Source organism: Carlito syrichta, unplaced genomic scaffold (genome assembly GCF_000164805.1).
Source record: "Carlito syrichta isolate Samal-C Ts95f unplaced genomic scaffold, Tarsius_syrichta-2.0.1 Scaffold73452, whole genome shotgun sequence".
NCBI lineage: Eukaryota > Metazoa > Chordata > Mammalia > Primates > Tarsiidae > Carlito > Carlito syrichta.
In genome coordinates this window covers 301,749-320,223 of record NW_007017548.1, presented here as the reverse complement: position 1 = coordinate 320,223, position 18,475 = coordinate 301,749, and the positions used below count along the sequence as shown (strand labels likewise).

General features: G+C 36.4%; 1 long non-coding RNA gene across 1 annotated transcript in view; it reads right to left on the bottom strand.

The window, feature by feature from the left end:
* Positions 1-502: 502 nt before the first annotated feature.
* The window catches only part of LOC110595164, a 68,391-nt gene continuing 50,418 nt past the window's right edge, over positions 503-18,475 (bottom strand). Inside the window, exon 3 of the long non-coding RNA XR_002481637.1 lies at positions 503-738. This is a non-coding gene — a long non-coding RNA (uncharacterized LOC110595164). The remainder of the gene's footprint in view (positions 739-18,475) is intronic.

Sequence of the window (18,475 nt, the reverse complement as noted above, 5' to 3'; positions counted from 1 at the left end):
AACAATCTGGTGGCCAACAGATTGAATTTGTTTTTAAAAAACATTTTAAACTGTTTTGGAAGCCTGTAGGGGTGTCATGAACAGGTCCAGTTTGCTACAACACACACCTGTCACACTTTAGTAGTTTTTCTTGTTTATTTTATGTGCTTAGTCTTTGAAGGGTTTTGGCTCCTAGGAACCTAGGTTTAAAATTTTTCTGTCTGCATGTTCACTAATTGTTCTTTTCATACAGTCACAGAACACTGGGATTTATTAGAATTGAAAGATATCTTAGAGGTTAGCAATCTCTCTACATTTCTTCAAACAAGGAACCTAAGAACAGGAAAAATAAGGTAATTTCTTCATGGTACATTAATAGTTCCTTCAAGATGCTCTTCATACTCAATAAGGCAAAACCATTCTTAACTTAAAGTTTCATATTTTATCAAAGAGTCCTCACTCTTCATCTCAATAAAATAAAAAAATAAAAAAACTTGCTTCATAAGCACTTACCCCTCAATGCAGGCAACAGGGATCTCTCCTTCTTGTCATCACATTTGTTACATTCACTGAAGTACAGGAGTAAGAAGACATCAACAAGAACCCACATCAGTGAAGTGGCTAGAACCACTTTGCAGTAAACAAATCTCCTCATGTCTTTCCTGGATTTCTAGTTAACACACAGATAGAAGACAAACGCTACTGTGATAAATCCAAGCCACAGAGGTGAACTCCAGGATAAACGCAGGATGCATTCCACTGTATTAAAAAAGAAGAAAGAAATTTTTTATTATACAGATTTTTTTGCATACAGAACATATAATATAAAATATATGACGTATTTAATATTCCCAAATATATCAGAATTCAGCATTCAAATTAAAAATTAAAAGCTGTAATAAATAACATTTGGCTAAAAATCTAACACCTAATGACAGATCTGCCACTACTCTGCTGGGTCCTTGACATCACTTTGATTTCTTCCAGTTGTATTGTAATCATCTTGAAGTCCTACCTACCTTTATATTCTTAATAGCAACAGGTTGTCAAATAGTGCAGTTCTGAATTTACCCTTATTCAGTACTTCGTTTAGGCCAATGATACTGAAATTGAAATCATTCAGTGATATAATATATTAGAGTCACTAAGATTTGGCCTTTCCAGACAAATAGGTCTAGGTCTATTTTTTCCTAGCTATGGGAGACTTTCTAAGCCTCGGTTTTCTCATCGGTAAAATGAGGTTAACAATGCCAAACATATGATTTGCTATGGGGATTAAGATGATTATGCTTATAAACCATCTTGCAGAACAGATAGCAATCAATACTAAGATATAAAAGAAAAGAAAAACAGTTCTCAGATTCTCAAATAGGCCAAATACAAGAAATGAATTAACAGTTTTTAGCCTCGAAACTCCCATCTGGTCTGCATAAAAAAGTATTCACAATAGATGTATATTTTAGATCGGATATCAAGCATCCAAACAATTTATCAGAGGAGAAATAACACCTTTAAAAAATATAAAGTAACTTAAAATTAACAGAGCAAGAATTCTAAAGGGCATAACAAAGATATGTGCACACTTAATAAGAGATACTCAGATAAAGTGTAGAATTAAAATCATACACATTGTTTTATTTACACTACATTGAGCAATAACTACCTAGTTAACTACTCTCTACATATAGTAAATAAATCGACCAAAAATTATATCATTTCCTGTGTTTAGAATAAACTAACTGAAGTATAAATTTAATAATATGAATAAGTGAGAGTTTTGATAGATATATTAAGGGTGAATAGTATTAAGTTCAAAGATACTTGAAATATTTTATAAACATTTGCCTCAAAATAAAAATTATTAAAGTACATTTCACTGAAGCAGAAGTTATTTAAATTAATGGCGTGGACAGCATCATAAAGCAACAGAAATGTTGTTGTCTGTTACAACCAACCCAAACTAGTAACATATTCAAAATTCACACAAAGTGACAGTCTATCTTCAATAACTACATAAAATTTATACTTATTCAGAATATATATATATATATATATTACAAATGGGGAATTATATCATGTACAAATCCAAAGAAAACATGCCATTTGAAGTTTACTTGTTTTTCTTGAAAAAAAAAAGGCAGCATGCTAATTATCTAGTTGGTTTTATTTCCACTTTTCTGAAAAAATTATCGCTAAATATTGAAAGTCAGTATCTAAACCTGATAAAAGGGGAATGTTTCTCCCATACGTATTTCCTGTTATCGTGTGCATGCTTTTCTAAATTTGAACTATGAGACATTTTAAGCTATCAAATTTCCTCTTTCTTCTGCCCTAAGATAGAGTTGTTTCCTTCAGTTTATTGTAGGAAAAAAATCCCACGGAAAAGTACATATAACTCTGATGATGACTGAATGGCCACCCTCAGGTTTAGAAGAAATAGCTTAATTTAAACTTTAGTCATAATAAAAATTCAGAATTACATCAGATTGCCACTTCAAGCATTACTTACATTATTCTAATTTCATAGCCTGGTAACTTTATATATCAAGACGTTAGCACTGAGAGAAATCTAATTTTACCATTTCATGTGAAAAACTAAGTTGCTGTTTAAGGTTTTTGTCTAGTTATGAAACACTCTTTCCTTATATATTTTGTTTTTAATTCTATTTATTTAAAGGCTAAGCTTTATCATTCACAAAGATCTTATCCCCCAGCACTTGTAAAATAATAAACTCATATATATTGTGTTCCAATCTTCCTCCTCTTAAGAAAACAAAACTGATTGAGCAGAAAGATGGTAGAGTATACACAGTACACTGTCCAATGTAAGCACAGTTGGTGGCCCAGGTTTATTTAAAAGAGCTAGAATCTGTAACATGTTTCTGTTCCAATAATCTCTTATTTATTTGCAAATATTGTCCTGTTTCTCAGTCAGAAAATCCAGCTTCTTCAACATTTCTGGAGTGCCAAGCCAATGTGGAGCATGACCAACTTGCATAAACTGTAAGCTTTTCTATCTGATACTATGATCCTTTTTTCTAATAGTTTCTAAAATATTTTGAGCACAGAGATTTTTATCTTAAAATATTTTTCTAGACAGGAAAACTTCAGAAAGCGATCAAGTACCATCTTGCTACTCAGATTGCCCTTCCCTTTTCTTCTTGCCCACTACATAATGGTGTCAGTCAGATATTCTATATTATAGAAATTTAACTTGAAAATCTGTACATAGTTCTTTTCTTTATTTAAAATAGATTTCTTCTATAAGAAATAAAATCTGGATAAAGTTTAGGGTTTTAGTAACTATGATGCTAAAATAAGAAGAAAAAGTATTTGTCTTGGTTTTGGTTTTTTTGTTTGTTTGTTTGTTTTTCATTAAGAGGTTATTACTAGCACCAGGTATCTAGTTTAGATGCTATTAGATACATTTTTAAAAATCTGGAGTCATACTTTTTGTAGAAAGTTGCATAATGGGTGCAAATGTATTCAATCTATTTTATGAGGTTATACTTGAAGGTGCCAAAGGATCCCGGAAGCTAGTATAAGGCTGCTGGTAGTGATTCAGAAGTTTCAGGCATCTAGCACACTTTAAATAGTCAAGCAGGAGCTTCTGTGAGCTAATGACAGGACAATTTTGCAGAGTTTGGTTTATGGACTGATAAATATACTGAGTAAGCACTGAAAAAAGTACCCTAAATTAGCTCCAGATGTATTGATTGATAGGAAGACTAATCATCTTTGCATGAATATAGATCAAAAATTAAGGCAGACCTAGAGAAGACACTCACGGCCCAAACCAAAGGGTCTCCAATAATAACCACATCACTGAAAGATACACTAAGAGATAAAGAAACCAAAAAAGACAATGTTAAATAAATGGCTTTTGCTGAAAAATGGTAGAATACAGCGGAAGCAAAACAAAAAATATAACTTCATTTGCATATAAACTAAGGAAAAGTCAAATATGCAGAACATAAAATTTGACTGTTAGGAGGCAACCTAGGTTAGAATGCAAAAGCAAATATTTCACGAGTTACATTATCTTGGTTCCATGTGACTTTATTCAACTTACTTAAATGTATAATTGGCTAATGCCTTGGTTTTCCTGTCCACAAAATATGAGTAGTGGTAGCCACCTCATAAGCCTAGAATGAATATGAATGAATGAATACATATGTCCTCTTATAACAGTCCCTGGCACAAAGGAAGGACTCAATATACATTAGTTATTATTAGCAGTAGTATCAGTAATATTGTTATCATCAGAAATAGCACCAAAGAATAAGAAAAAAGAATAAGGATTCTTCTCACCCATCTTTCCAGAACTATTGAGTGTTCAGGGGCTGCAGAGAAAGTGTATCACAAATCAGAAATATTTGACAGATGCAGTTTCTGATGTGGTATGTTATATAGAATTTTACAATAGTCAAAACTCACTGAACTGTGCACTTAAGATCGGTGGGTTTCACTCTTTGTAAATTATACCTCTGATTTTAAGGTAAAATAAGATTAAATGGCTGTGTAGGTATCATATGCTTCCCTGATATCATCAACTTTTGATTAAAGAAATTAGTCACAACTGCATCAGATAAGAGAGCTTCCACTTAATATTTTTCTGAGCTCATCTCCTGAGTCTCCTAGCTGTTCTTTAAATATGCCAATTACTGGCTTGCCTCAGGGCATATGCACTTGCTGTTTTCTCTGCCCACCCATAAGTTCATGGCTCCCTGCTCTTATTTCCTTCACATCTGCCTTCTTTTCTGACCAAATGTCACATCACAGAGAGCTTTCCTATCAACCTATATAAAACAGCAGACACACCTTAGTCACTATCTTCTCACCCCACTGTAATCTCCTTCTTAACACTTATAACTCCAAACATATCCAAAAATTAATTATTTTGCTTATCATTTTAACTCCTTTCTTAAACCGTAAGTTATATGAGGACAGGATTTCACATCCCTTACATATGCCCTCTCTCATTCCAACATATTTAAATTTTAAAACTCCAACATTGGTTGTTATGACCAAATTCCCCTTGCCCTTCCCCAGCCAAAAAATCATATATCCCTTCCTAACCCTTAGTATCTTAGAATAAAACTATATTTGGAAACAGAGTCTTTAAAAAGGTAATTAGATAAAATGATGTCACTTGGATGGACCCTAAGCCAATATGACTGTTGTCCTTATAAGAGGAGGAGATTGGGACACAGACGCACACACATAGGAAAGGCCATGTGAAGACAGAGAGAGAAGACAGTCACCTGCCAGCCACGAAGAGAAGTCTCAGAATAAAAACATTGCTGACACCTTGATTTTGGACTCCTAACCTCCAGAACTATGATAAAATAAATTTCTGTTGTTTAAGACACAGTCTGTGGTACTTTGTTATGGCAGCCTCAGCAAATTAATACATGACTTAAATCCACTTTCCCATACTAAACTCCTAAATTTTGCCACTTGTTCTCATTTTAAATATTACAGCCCACACCATGGTAGATCTTCAGTGTGATCCTGCAACAATCCCTAGTCAAATCAATCACCATCCCTCAGATAACTATTTTACACCAAGTTTGCCTTCCTCATACTGCCATCTCTAAATTTTTTTACTCATAGCCTAACACTATGCTTCAACATTTAGCAGAGAAGATACAAATAATAAGGAAAGAATTTTGTGTACTGCCACATTGAATGCATCAACTTGCTTGTTTCTATTACCACACATCTAAATCTGCAAGTCCAACTGTTACTATACATGAACTGTCCTTTCAGAGACTATAATACTCTCTGCTTTCACAGGACTTTGCTGATGTACTTGTTTCTTCTGCGTCTGTTTTTCTTCTCTAAGAAGGCATTGTTATCATTATACAAAGATGCTATAGTAAAATAATCATCTTCAGGTAACTTAAATTGACCCCACACTCCTCTTCAGGTCCCCCTACTTCCATCTGTTCATTTTTTCTAAGATGTGGGGTACAATTCAGTGTTAAGCATACAAATGGTCATTGTGTAGGTAAAGTTTGGGACTCACTTTGGTCCCCACTTACCTGACTTGAGATCAAGTACCCTTATTGATGAGTTGTACCCCACCCCCCGGCAGTTTCCCACTATGCCAATCCCTCTCTTACAGTATCATGATTATTGTTCAGGGTCCGCTTATGAGTGAGAATATGTGGTACTGAGTTCTTTATTTCTGTGATAGATCTCTCAGTGTTATAGACTGTAAATTCAGCCAAGTGCTGTGAAGTTCATAATTTTGGCCTTCTTTATGACTGTGTAATATTCCATCATGTATATATACCACATTTTTCTATCCAGTCCTCTTTAAATGGGCAGCACAGTTAGTTCCATGTTTTTGCTATTGTGAATAATATTGCAATAAATATGCATGCGCAGTTATCTTTTTCATAGAATGATTTGAGTTCCTCTGGGTATATTCCCAGAAGGGGGATTGCAGGATCATATGGAAGGTCAACTTTTAGATCTTCTAGGAATCACCACACTGTTTTCCACAGAGTTTCTACGAGTTTACAATCCCATCAACACTTTGGAAGTGTTCCCTTTTGCCCGCATCCTCTCCAGCATCTTTTGTTTTTTGAGTTATTGATGATGGCCATCCTGTCTCCGTGTGGTTTTAATTTGTATTTCTTTGGCAACCAGTGAGGCTGAACATTTTTTCATGTATTTGTTGGTAGCTCATGTGTTTCTTTTGGAAAGTATCTATTTATATCTCTTGTCCACTTTTTAATAGGGCTGTCTACAGATTTAACACATTACCCATTAAATTACCAGCATCATTCTTCTCAGACCTGGTAACAACAATACAGAAATTCATATGGAAACATAAGTGACCATGAATAGCCAAAACAATCCTTGACGAAAGCAACAAAGTGGGAGGCATCACACTTCCAGACTTTAAACTTTATTATAAGTCTACAATAATCAAAACAGCCTGGTATTGGTACATGAACAGGCAAATAGACCAATGGTTCAGTATAGAGATTTCTAGAAGCAAAACCTCAATTTCTCAACCAACTCATCTTTGACAAAGCCTCCACTAAGAACCACTGGGTAGAAGAGAACTTATTCAGTAAATAGGGCTGGGAAAACTGACTGATCACATGCAGAAGATTAACCACCATACACAAAAATCAACTCTAAATGGATGAAAGACATAAATGTAAAACCTCAAACTGTAAGAAACTTAGAAAATGCAGGAGACACCCTTATGGAAATTGGAACTGGCAACCAATTCCTGATCAAAACCTCAAATGTCCATGCCATAATATATATGATAGATAAGTAGAACCTCATCAAACTGAAAAGCTTCTGCAAAGCAAAAGAAACCATCAAGGGAGTGGAAAAATAGCTCACAGAATAGGAAAAAATATTTGCTAACAGTATATCTGACAAAGGTCTAATATCCAGGATCTACAAGGAACTGCTCATTTTTATTTTTTATTTTTATTTATTTATTTTTTGAGTTGGAGTCTCACTCTGTCACCCAGGCTGGAGTGCAGTGGCACACTATGGTCACCCCAGCATCTACATGCTGGGCTCCAGGGATCCTTCTGCCTCAGTCTTCAAGAGCCAGAACTATAGGCACGTGCTATCATGCCTGGCTAATTTTTTATTTATTGTAGAGACGAGGTCTCACCAAGTTGCCCAGCCTGGTCTCGAGCCTGCAGCCTCAGGCAATCCACTCAACTCAGCCTCCCAAAGTGCTGGGATATTACAGGCTGTGCCACCAAGCCCGACCTGTTCATTTTTAATGTAAAACTTCTGGAAAGAACTATGTATGACCACTATCTACATATTCCTATTCTTCCATTCTCTCTTAATCCCAATAGGCTTTAGCCCCTGCTATTATACAGAAATATTGTGTGATATAGCCATGGGAAAATTCATTGTTAATTCTCAATCATAATCTTACATAAGTCCTCAACAGCATTTGGCATAACATGGCAAAAAACAAAAAACTAAACAAAAAAACCCTGTACTCCTCTTTGGCAACTCTTTTCCTTCACATTTCACAGTTGATCCTGCATCAAATTCTGTTTTCAGTTTTTGCGTTGCTTCTCACCAATTCCACTGCTATAACTGAAGACTGAGCAGGTATTATGATTTTGAAATGCTACCTTAGAATATTTTTTAAATAATAGCTTTACTGAAATATAATTCATATGTGCTACAGTTCACCCCATTAAGTGTACAATACAATAGTTTATAGCACTGTCACAGAGTAGTGTGTCCATCACCATAATCAATTTTAGAACATTTTCATCATCTCAAAAAGAAAACCACTCTTCTTTATTATAACCCCTAATCCTCTCATTGTCCCTAGACCTCAGTAACAACTTATCTGATTTATATCTCTGAGTTTGTGTTTTGAACATTTCATATAAATGGAAACATACAATATGTTGCCTTCATGATTATCTTTTTTCACTTACATAATATTTTCAAGGTTTATCCATGTTGTAGCATGTACAAGTACTTCATGTCTTTTATTGCCAAGTATCATTCCATTGTATAGATATACCACATTTTATTTATTCATTAATCAACCCACATACATTTTGGTTTTTTTTCTGCCTTTTTGAGTGTTATGAAAAATGAAGTTATAAACATTTATGTACAAGTTCTGTAGGTTTCCATTTATCTTGTCTATTCTAGTAGCAAAATTGCTTGCCTAACCATCTTTTTTAAAGTTCTTTTTAATTTTTTTTATTTTAAAGATGTGGGGTACAATTCAGGGTTATTACCTAACCATCTTAAATGAATCCCCATAATAATATATTCTTCACACAGAAGGCAGATTGATCCCGTTAAAATTTAAATTTAATCAGATCTCCTTCCTGTTCTGCTCATTACTGACCAATGGCTTCTATCACTTTTAAAATAAATTCCAAGTCCTACCCTTGGTCTGCAGCATAAGAATTGTTCAACGTTAAGAAAGGATGGTGACTGTAGAGATATGCATGGCTCTGTTTGATACAGGCACTTAAGTCAGAATCCTACCTGGTCTCAGTTTACAGTGTTGCTTTTCTAAAAAAAAAAATCAGTCATCACCCACCATACCACTATGGCCCATGAAACTAAACTAGGTCATAATTACTGATTTTCAGACCATCTACAGTATGTCAATGGTGTGCCTTTTGCTGCAAAGGTCAGCCAATGATGAAACCATAGTCAAAGTATTAGGATGGATATTTCCACTCTCCCTACTATTGAGTACTTCATTGAGTGTTAAAATGACCTCCTCAAAAATTGACTTAAAAAGATACCTGATTAATTCTCTCATCACCTCCCAGTCTACCTATTCTAAAGCAGTGAACTCACTGAATGTGGCCTTCCCAAGAACAAGGTCATATTTTGTTGACCTCCTACTGGGTAATAATCAGGATAAAAAGGTAGAGAATAATATAAAACTATGACGAAAACTTGGGATTCCACCCTAACTATTCCTGGGTGTGGTGCATCTTTCTTTCCCCTAACATCAATCCCAAGCCAGCCTGGCTGGTATACCTCCAGGTGGCCTGTAAGGAATGGAGAAACACAGCAGGAAGTGAGTGGTGGAAGAATGAGCAAAGCTTTATCTATATCTGCAGCTGCTCTCCATTGCTCACATTACCTCCTGAGCTCTGCCTCCTGTTAGATCAGTTGCAGCATTAGATTCTCATAGGAGCACAAACCCTACTGTGAATTGCGCATGCAAGGGATCTAGATTGCAGGCTCCTTATGAGAATCTAATGCCTGATGATCTGAGGTAAAGCTGAGGCAATGATGCTAGCACTGGGGAATGGCTGCAGATACAGATTAACATTAGCAGTGAGGTTTGACTGTACATCCCCTGCCCCAGTCCCCTGGAAAAATTATCTTCCACAAAGCCAGTCCCTGACACTGAAAAGGTTGGGAACCACTGGTCTAGGATACTCAAACTTAATTCTGATTCAGGCACTTGAATTTTCTTGTTGGAATGAAATATTTCTAGATCTAGAAGACAATAAATACTTGGTTGACCATACAATCATTCCTCAGTAACTAAAGGAGATTAGTTCCAGGACCCCGTGGATATTAAAATTCCACAGCAGCTCAAGTTCATTACATAAAATGGCATAGTATTTGTATATAATCTAGTAGTCTTTAAATCATTTCTCTGTTACTTGTATTAATAATACCAAACAATGAAAATGCTATGTAAATAGCTGTTATGCTGTACTGTTTTTCACTTGTATTTTTTATTGTTGTATTGTTAGTATTTTAAAATATTTTCAAACCTGGGTTGGTTGACTGCAGATGCAGAACTTGCATATACAGAGGACAAACTGTACTCCTACTTAATCTCTCTACAATAGCCTGTGTGGGCCAATGTGGGAGAAATAATGGGTCTCTGCAAATTTTGTGAGAGTGTTTTTGTATCACGCACACTTAACCTTCCCATACAAAATTCTTGGGTAGAGTAATAGAGAATTGAGGGGTAAAAAAAAAGTGGGTGAAGTTATGTTTACTTAAATGGGACATACAAAATTTCATGGCTGTGGAGGACGAACAATTACTCTGAAATCTGGGGAAGAAACAGGGTGTACACCAAGAGTTATAGGGGAAAGAATGAGTCTATTAATGCTCTGTTTGTCAACTAGATCCAGCATCAAAGCCTGGCACAATAATCATATGGCCTGCATGAGTGAAACAGCATCTGCGGCTGACAATCCAGCCTGCTGTTCCATTTGTCACTGCATCCAAATGTTATGAAACAGAAAAATTCATATGGGCATGGCTGGACCTGAAGTGCTCTGCTGTGCCTGATGCTCTCAAATAGTATTTCCAAAAAGAGACCCTTCCTCCTACCTAAACAAACACGAGAACTTGCATAACTTTGTTTCTCTCTGGTTGATAGAAATTCACTCACTTCTCCCGATGTCTGAGTAGCTTTGGTATATGTGATGTAAGCAATCCAGGCAACAAATCTTCAGTGACATGGCACATGCTTAACCAAAACAATGTAATGGCGAGCCAAATCAAGTTTAATAACAAATCCTAAACCGAAAAGACTTGTGCCCATTTGGGCTATATGTTTGCATGTAAGCAGAATGCGCCATGGGGTTCTGGATTACCTATTGTAATTATAATCAAAGGAGAGCAGATCTGTTTAAACTCCCTTTTATAAATTATGCTGGATAATGTTAGTCATAGACTACTACATTTCAGCTGTATAAAATAAGACCTACTGATACCCTCTATCACTTATATACAGTGACTGAGTCCAGGACCATGAGAGACATGATTGAAGTTAATACTGTAGACCGGTATAATACTGTTGCTTGAAGTTTCATTCATAACAGCTTTCTAGAAATATTGTGTGAAAAAAATTGAATGGATTTAGTCCCAGACTCTCAAATTATTCAAGCTGTTCAGTGGAATGGTATACTTGTGAAAATTTACCAGAAACCAAGGTGATGTAAGACCAAAGGGTAGATATTATTGGGAAGCCCTTCTCTACTCTCTCAAATCCCTAATATATTTTGCAGGGTATGCCAAGAATTCAAGGCCCTAAATACTCTTTACCCGAGCCACTTCTCATGACTGTGTTTACAGCATGAAATCTTGAAAAATGAGGTGTGATACATTCTATGGAAGAAAGACCAGTCTTTTACTGCTTGCTATAAAATGATGGGTTCCTTATGGTTATAATTATTTTCCTGGAATGCAACCCATCTTGTATTCAAGCATTCATTGAGGCTATCCACAAAGCCTTCCTGGGACATAAGAGGCAATTGCAACTGATACAAATATATATTGTATTGGCACAGTCATAGTATCTTCATAGAATGAATATCCCTACATACAAGCATGGCTGAAAAGACCCATGTGTAACAAACTGCCTTGAAACATGGCATCTGATGCCCATGTACTTGCTGTGCCCTGAATAAAAACGCCCTTTGCTATATCACAGGAGTCTATCCTGCCAACATTCATAAAACAGTAACAAGCTAACTTTTAGCTTTTAAGTTGGGCAAAATCAAATTCTACACCTTTCACAGACCTGAGATTATCATACACTGAAAAATCAGGAAGTGTATGTGTGAATTTTAGTACATATAAAGAATTTCTAGAAGGACACATGCTTAGGTACCTCTAAGGAATAGAATTGACTTAACCTTTTATAAGCTTGAATTTTTAATCTACACAAGTATTACTTTTAGAATAAAACTACTACCTTCATTACAAAAAGCAAATGTATAGGTGCCCATATAGGTGCCAACACTGTGCTAGCGCTGAAGATAAAACAGATAACAAGATACTGGCTTAGTATTCAGAAACGGGGGACAGAAAAGAGCATTAGAATGTATATAAGAAATGGGATAAATACAATATCTGGAGTGATTCCCTTTTTAGAAGACAGCTTTTATATGTAATTATTAATGTTGAGAGAATGAAACAACAATAATTGGCCATAGAGTGAGTGAAAGAAGGATGGAGTTTTATAGAGAATGTTCATGAAGCAGCAACATGTTTATAAGGCAGATGCCAGCAACAAGGCAGTTTGTTACACATTGGTCTTTTCAGTCATGCTTGCAAATAGGGATATTCAGCCTACAAAGATGCTATAACTGTCAAAGCTTAAAATATAGGATAATGAGAATTTATCACATTTAATTGGACAATTACCAATAGATTTCCATTAAAAGATAATGAAATTAAGTCTTATAAAGAAAGCTTGTAAAAAGCAATATATGACCCTCAAACAGATAATGAAATTAAGTTGTTTTAAAAATCATATTCATCAATGTAAATTTTTCAATAGCTGATTTGTTTTAGATATTTAATGATTGCTCAGTATTCATCTTATAACATGGCATGCCAATTGTTCAGCTTTTCCATTAGTTGTCACCAAGAGGGAAAAACACAAATTCAACATGTTCAAGGAGATATAAAACTGAAAATTTAAAACAACACTAGAACATTTAGACCATTCCCGGTAGACATATACGAAGTATCTGGCCATCTTCTGCCATAAATCTCATGACTAAAAAGAACATAAATGTTTCCACTGAGATGTCAAACCATTAGAAAATCTTCACCTCAGCTTCCTAGTTGGTCTTAAGGCTTCTGAATTCTTCATGATGAAAGATGCAAAGAATGAATTACAAGTGTTCTTCCTTTGAAATATGTAGGGTAATGTGGCTATTTCTTGTGTAGACTTCCATCTCGAAATAGGCATTTTTGGTAGAAAATAATGAAGAATAATATTAAATTATCCTGTAAAACTACAATGGAGTCACTCTGAATACTCCAGTTGACAATTAACAGACAGGAAGTAAAGTTTTTAAAAAGCACAGAACTCTAGGGCAAGAAAAGACCCCTAGCAGCACAAAGTAGAGATGCAGAAGGGCCTTTGTTACAGTGCACTCTGGAGATATATTAAAATTACACAACATAAACAAAATTTTATTTGACTGCTCACATATTTTAATTAGTGATATTTTCTAATCACATCTGATCCATGGAAAAAATGCACATGTTTCTTAGAGGTAGGTGATAAAGTACCCACAGATATAATATTCAACTTCTTCCACTCCAAAAAAAAAAAGAAAACTTATTAAAAATTTATGTAGGGAGGAAAGACAAGATGGCGATGAATAAATTGGAGTGTGAGAGTCTCCACAAAAGCGAGGGACTATAAAGACTCTCTGCATGAGTGTGTGTGTGCCAGTGGATGAGTGAAATTCCCCCTGAGGGAAGACTCAGGTTCATGCACACAGGACTCTCCTCTGGAGGTGACTACAACCCACCACTGCCAGGAGATTAGAGCCCCTAGCATGCTGGATTATCTGCCATTCTTGGGGCTCTCTTGAGAGAAGGCAGCAGAGAACAGTTGCTCTTCACCACCTAGCACCTGGCCCATGTCATTACCTGCGGCAGTAGACTGGGCACAAGCAACAGGAACCGTGGAGAAGGCAGGTCATGGAAATCTGGAAAGAAGTCCTAGAGCAGGCGAGAAGACACCGACCCGCACCATTTTCTCTGTCCAGGAACTGGGCAGAATGCTGCATTGTCCTGCCCAGCTCTGTCCAGTCTTCAATCTGGGACCCAGAGGCCATCTCCTCATCACACTAGAAGAGACAGACTCTCCTCCCCCATGCTGGAACAGTCACAGATAAGTCAGATCTGAGTGGGAGACTTGACAGGTAGCAAGTCAGGTGAGTCCAGATCTGATCCACCCTCCTCCCATAGTAGTCTGTGGGGCATATGACACACACTGAGAGAAACACTATCAGCCTGTTCTGAGAGCAGAGGGGATACCAGAGCTGCTCCTTAACATGGTGATGGCAGCTGAAAGTGGTGGCGGCAGCCTAAAGGGACCTGGAGTTACAGAAATGGCCACAGAGCAAATTTCTTTCTTTCTTTTTCTTTCTTTTTTTTTTGAGTTAGAGTCTCACTCCATCACCCAGGCTGGAGTGCAGTGGCACACTCATCGTTACTCCAGCATTGACCTGCTGGGCTCAGGTGATCCTTCTGCCTCAGCTTTCTAAGTAACTAGAACTACAGGTGTGGGCTACCATGCCCAGATTTTTTTTTTTTTAATTGTAAAGAAGAGGTCTCGCCAAGTTGCCCAGGCTATTCTCAAACTTGTGGGCTCAGGCAATCTTCTCACCTCAGCTTCCCAAAGTGCTGGGACTATAGGCTTGAGCCACTCACAACCAGCTGTTTTTTGTTTCAGTTGTTTCTATTTTTCTTCTCTCTTTCTTTCTGTTTTTGTTTACATTTTCATACTTTGTTTCTGTTATTTTAATGTTTCTTTTTTTTTAGATTTTCTGTTTGTGTATGGATATTTTTGAGGGTGAATACATCAACAGGGTTTTTTGTTAGTTTGTATGATAATCTGTGTGTGTGTGTGTGTGTGTGTGTGTGTGTGTGTGTGTGTGTGTATCTGTCTTTGTTTGTTTCTCTGGTTATTGTTAGTTAGTATGCCTGTCTGTTTTCCCTCTTCTTCTCTCTGTCCAACTTCCTTTTGTTTTCCTCCCATTTTCTATTATTTTCCTTTTTCTTATCTCATTTTGCTTTCAGGGGGCAAATATACACCCCCAGTGAATGAACAGATTGCAAGGCAGTGGGAAGTGGGTCCAAGGGGGCCCACACATCTGTCAGCAGATACAGGGATGTGCAGCAAGCTTCTGAATCACAGCTTCCCCTTTATTAAATCTCAAAACTGCAAAAATCATGCTCCCCACCCCCAGGCTAGCTTCACAATTAAACAAAGCCAGAGGATCTACATAAAGAAGAATAGAAGAGTGAGCAAACAGAATTAAAAGCTAGCCCTCCATCACTAAACAATAGAATTAAAGAAAAGTTCAATAAAAGGGGAAGGAAAACTTACACAAATCAAGAAAAAAAAGGAAGAATATGGGTCTCATACAGACCCCTGGGAGGATAACAACTGAGAATACACAATTTGGGACTCAAACAATGAAGATACCCTAGAATGACTGTTCTCAAACCACATATCCAGATATCAATATATTAATAGAGAGAAAAAATATAAGTGAGGAGAGACAAGAGGAAAGAATAAAGGAGTTGATAACTGAGATAGCAGCAATAAAGAGTACAGTGAATGAAATGAGTAACAAACTGATAAGCATGGAAAGTAGAATTAACCAAACAGAAGAAAGAATCTCAGAACTTGAGGACAAAAATATGGAACAAACCCAACTGTTAAAAACATAGAGAAGAAGCTTTAAAAGACAGAAAAAAGCCTCCAAGAGATGAGTGATCATATTAAGAGGCCGAACCTAAGATTACTTGGAATCCCTGAGGCAGATAGAAAAAAAAAAAAACCACCCCAGAACAAATATTTCATGAAATTATCCAAGAAAATTTCCCTCATCTCATCAGAGAAGTGACCATTCAAATACAAGAGATTCAGAGAACCCCTGTAAGACAACAAATAAGAAGACCAATGCCTAGACACATAGTGATTTGCTTATACATAGTAGGTATAAAAGAAAAACATCCTAAAGCCAGCAAGAAAGAAGAGTCAGACTATACCAGGGAAGACCAACTGGAAGAGCAGCAGACTTATCTACAGAAATACTTCAGGCAAGGAGAGATTGGAGCCCAAACTTTAAAGTTATCAAAGATAATCAATTTCAACCAATAATTACCTACCCAGCTAAGCTAAGTTTCATCATTGATGGAGAATTAAAATCCTTCCCAGACTTTCAATTTCTAAGAATTTACACCACCTCCAGACCAGCTCTACAAGAAACACTTAAGAAAGTGTTAAACACAGAGGAAAGAAAGAAACAAAAAAAGAATGACAATGCCCTACCAAAGAATGCAGGATAAAAGACTGAAAACACATGTAAATCAACCCTAAAATCAAAAGAAACAAAAAGACAACAAACAAATAAGCAAACAAACAGCAGCAACAACAACAAACTCTATAAGAACCTCATGAAAGGGATAAACCCTCACATCTGAATAATTAGCCTGAATGTGAATGAACTAAAGGCACCACTGGAAAGACATAAAATGACAAATTGGACAAAATATCATGATGCCACCACATGTTGTCTTCAAGAGACTTAGCTCACCAGAAAGAACACTCACAGACTCAAAGTAAGAGAATGGAAAACAATTTTTGGACAAACAGAACACAAAAGAAAGCAGGAGTTGTGATCTTCATATTAGACAAAATAGGCTTTAATTAAAAATTCAAAAAGATATGGAAAGTCACTATATAATGATAAAAGATTCAATCCAATAACAAGAATTATTCATCCTAAACATATACGGACCCAACATAGGAGCACCATCTTTCATAAAGCATCTTCTAGGTAAAAAAAAGATTGACCCTAACACTATAATAGCTGGGTACTTAAATTCCACACTCACAGCCCTAGACAGATCATCAAGACAAAAAATCAACAAGGAGATCCAGAACCTCAACGGGATACAAGATCAGGTTTATAGAACAATGGAACAAGATAGAGATTCCAGAAGCAAAACTTCAATTTCTCAACCAACTCATCTTCAGCAAAGTCTCCACCATTAACCACAGGGGAGAGGAGAACCTATTCAGTAAATGGTGCTGGGAAAACTGGTGAACCACATCAGAAGATTGAAACAAGACCCCTACCTATCACCATACACAAAAATCAACTCTAAATGCATCAGAGACATAAACATAAAACTTCAATCTATAAGACACTTAGAAAACTGGGGAGACACCCTAATAGAAATTGGAATTGGCAATCAATTCCTGATCAAAATCTCAAATGCCCTGCCATAACATATATAGATAGACAAGCAGGACTTCATCAAACTGAATAGCTACTGCAAAGCAAAAGAAACCATCAAGGGAGCCGGGAGACAACCCACAGAATGGGAAAAAATATTTGCCAACTGTTTAATCTGACAAAGGCATAACATCTTGGATTGACAAGGAGCGCAAACAAGCCAAAAAGAAAAAACAAACGGCTCCATTACAAAGTAGGCAAAAGATATGAATAGACACATCTCAAAAGAAGACATATGAGCAGCCAACAGATACATGAAAAAATGCTCAGCTTCACTAATCATCAAAGAAATGCAAATTAAAACCACATTGAGATACCACCTAACTCCAGTCAGGATGGTCCTCATCCATAACTTAAAAAGCAACAGATGCTGGAGAGGAAGCAGGGAAAAGGGAACACTTCTACACTGTTGATGAGAGTATAAAGTAGTACAACCACTGTGGAAAACAGTGTGGCAATTCCTAAAAGTTCTAAAAATCAACCTTCCATGTGACCCAGCAATTCCCTTACTAGGAATATACCCAGAGGAACTCAAATCACTCTATGAAAAACACACCAGACATTCATGTTTATAGCAGTATTATTCACAATAGCAAAAAACATGGAAACACGTGCTGCCCATCAAAAGAGGATTAGATTTTTTAAATGTGGTACATATACACAATGGAATATCATGCAGCCATAAAAAAGGACAAAATTATGAACTTCACAGCAACTATAATACTGAGATATCTATCTATGGGGGGTCAGCCCCCCAAAAGAGATTTAGAGGGTCCCTGGAAGGTGGGGCAGCATCGGTGAATATTCTGGAGAAATAAGGAGAAAGAAAGACACTGGACTCTGTCTAGTGCAGAAGCCGATTCTGTAGTAGGGATAGATATTGAAAGAAAGGTGGAGGGATAGATATAAAGAGGAAGAAAGAGAAAGAAAGAAAGTGGACAACTGTTCAGTGAAATGAGCAGAAGCTGTTTATTGGGACCAACCGTGAGTCTTTTATCCCAAATTTTCACATGTTAAATCACAAGACTTTCACGTGAACACAAAGCCAGGTGGATGAGGGGCGTCCCCCACCCACCAGGCGTTTTCCCAAGCATGAGGAAGGACAATCCCAAAATTATCTTACTGTTCCTCATACTTGGTTTATATTCCTCAAAAGCAATATAACAATTCTAACATCATAAAATCCTAATAAT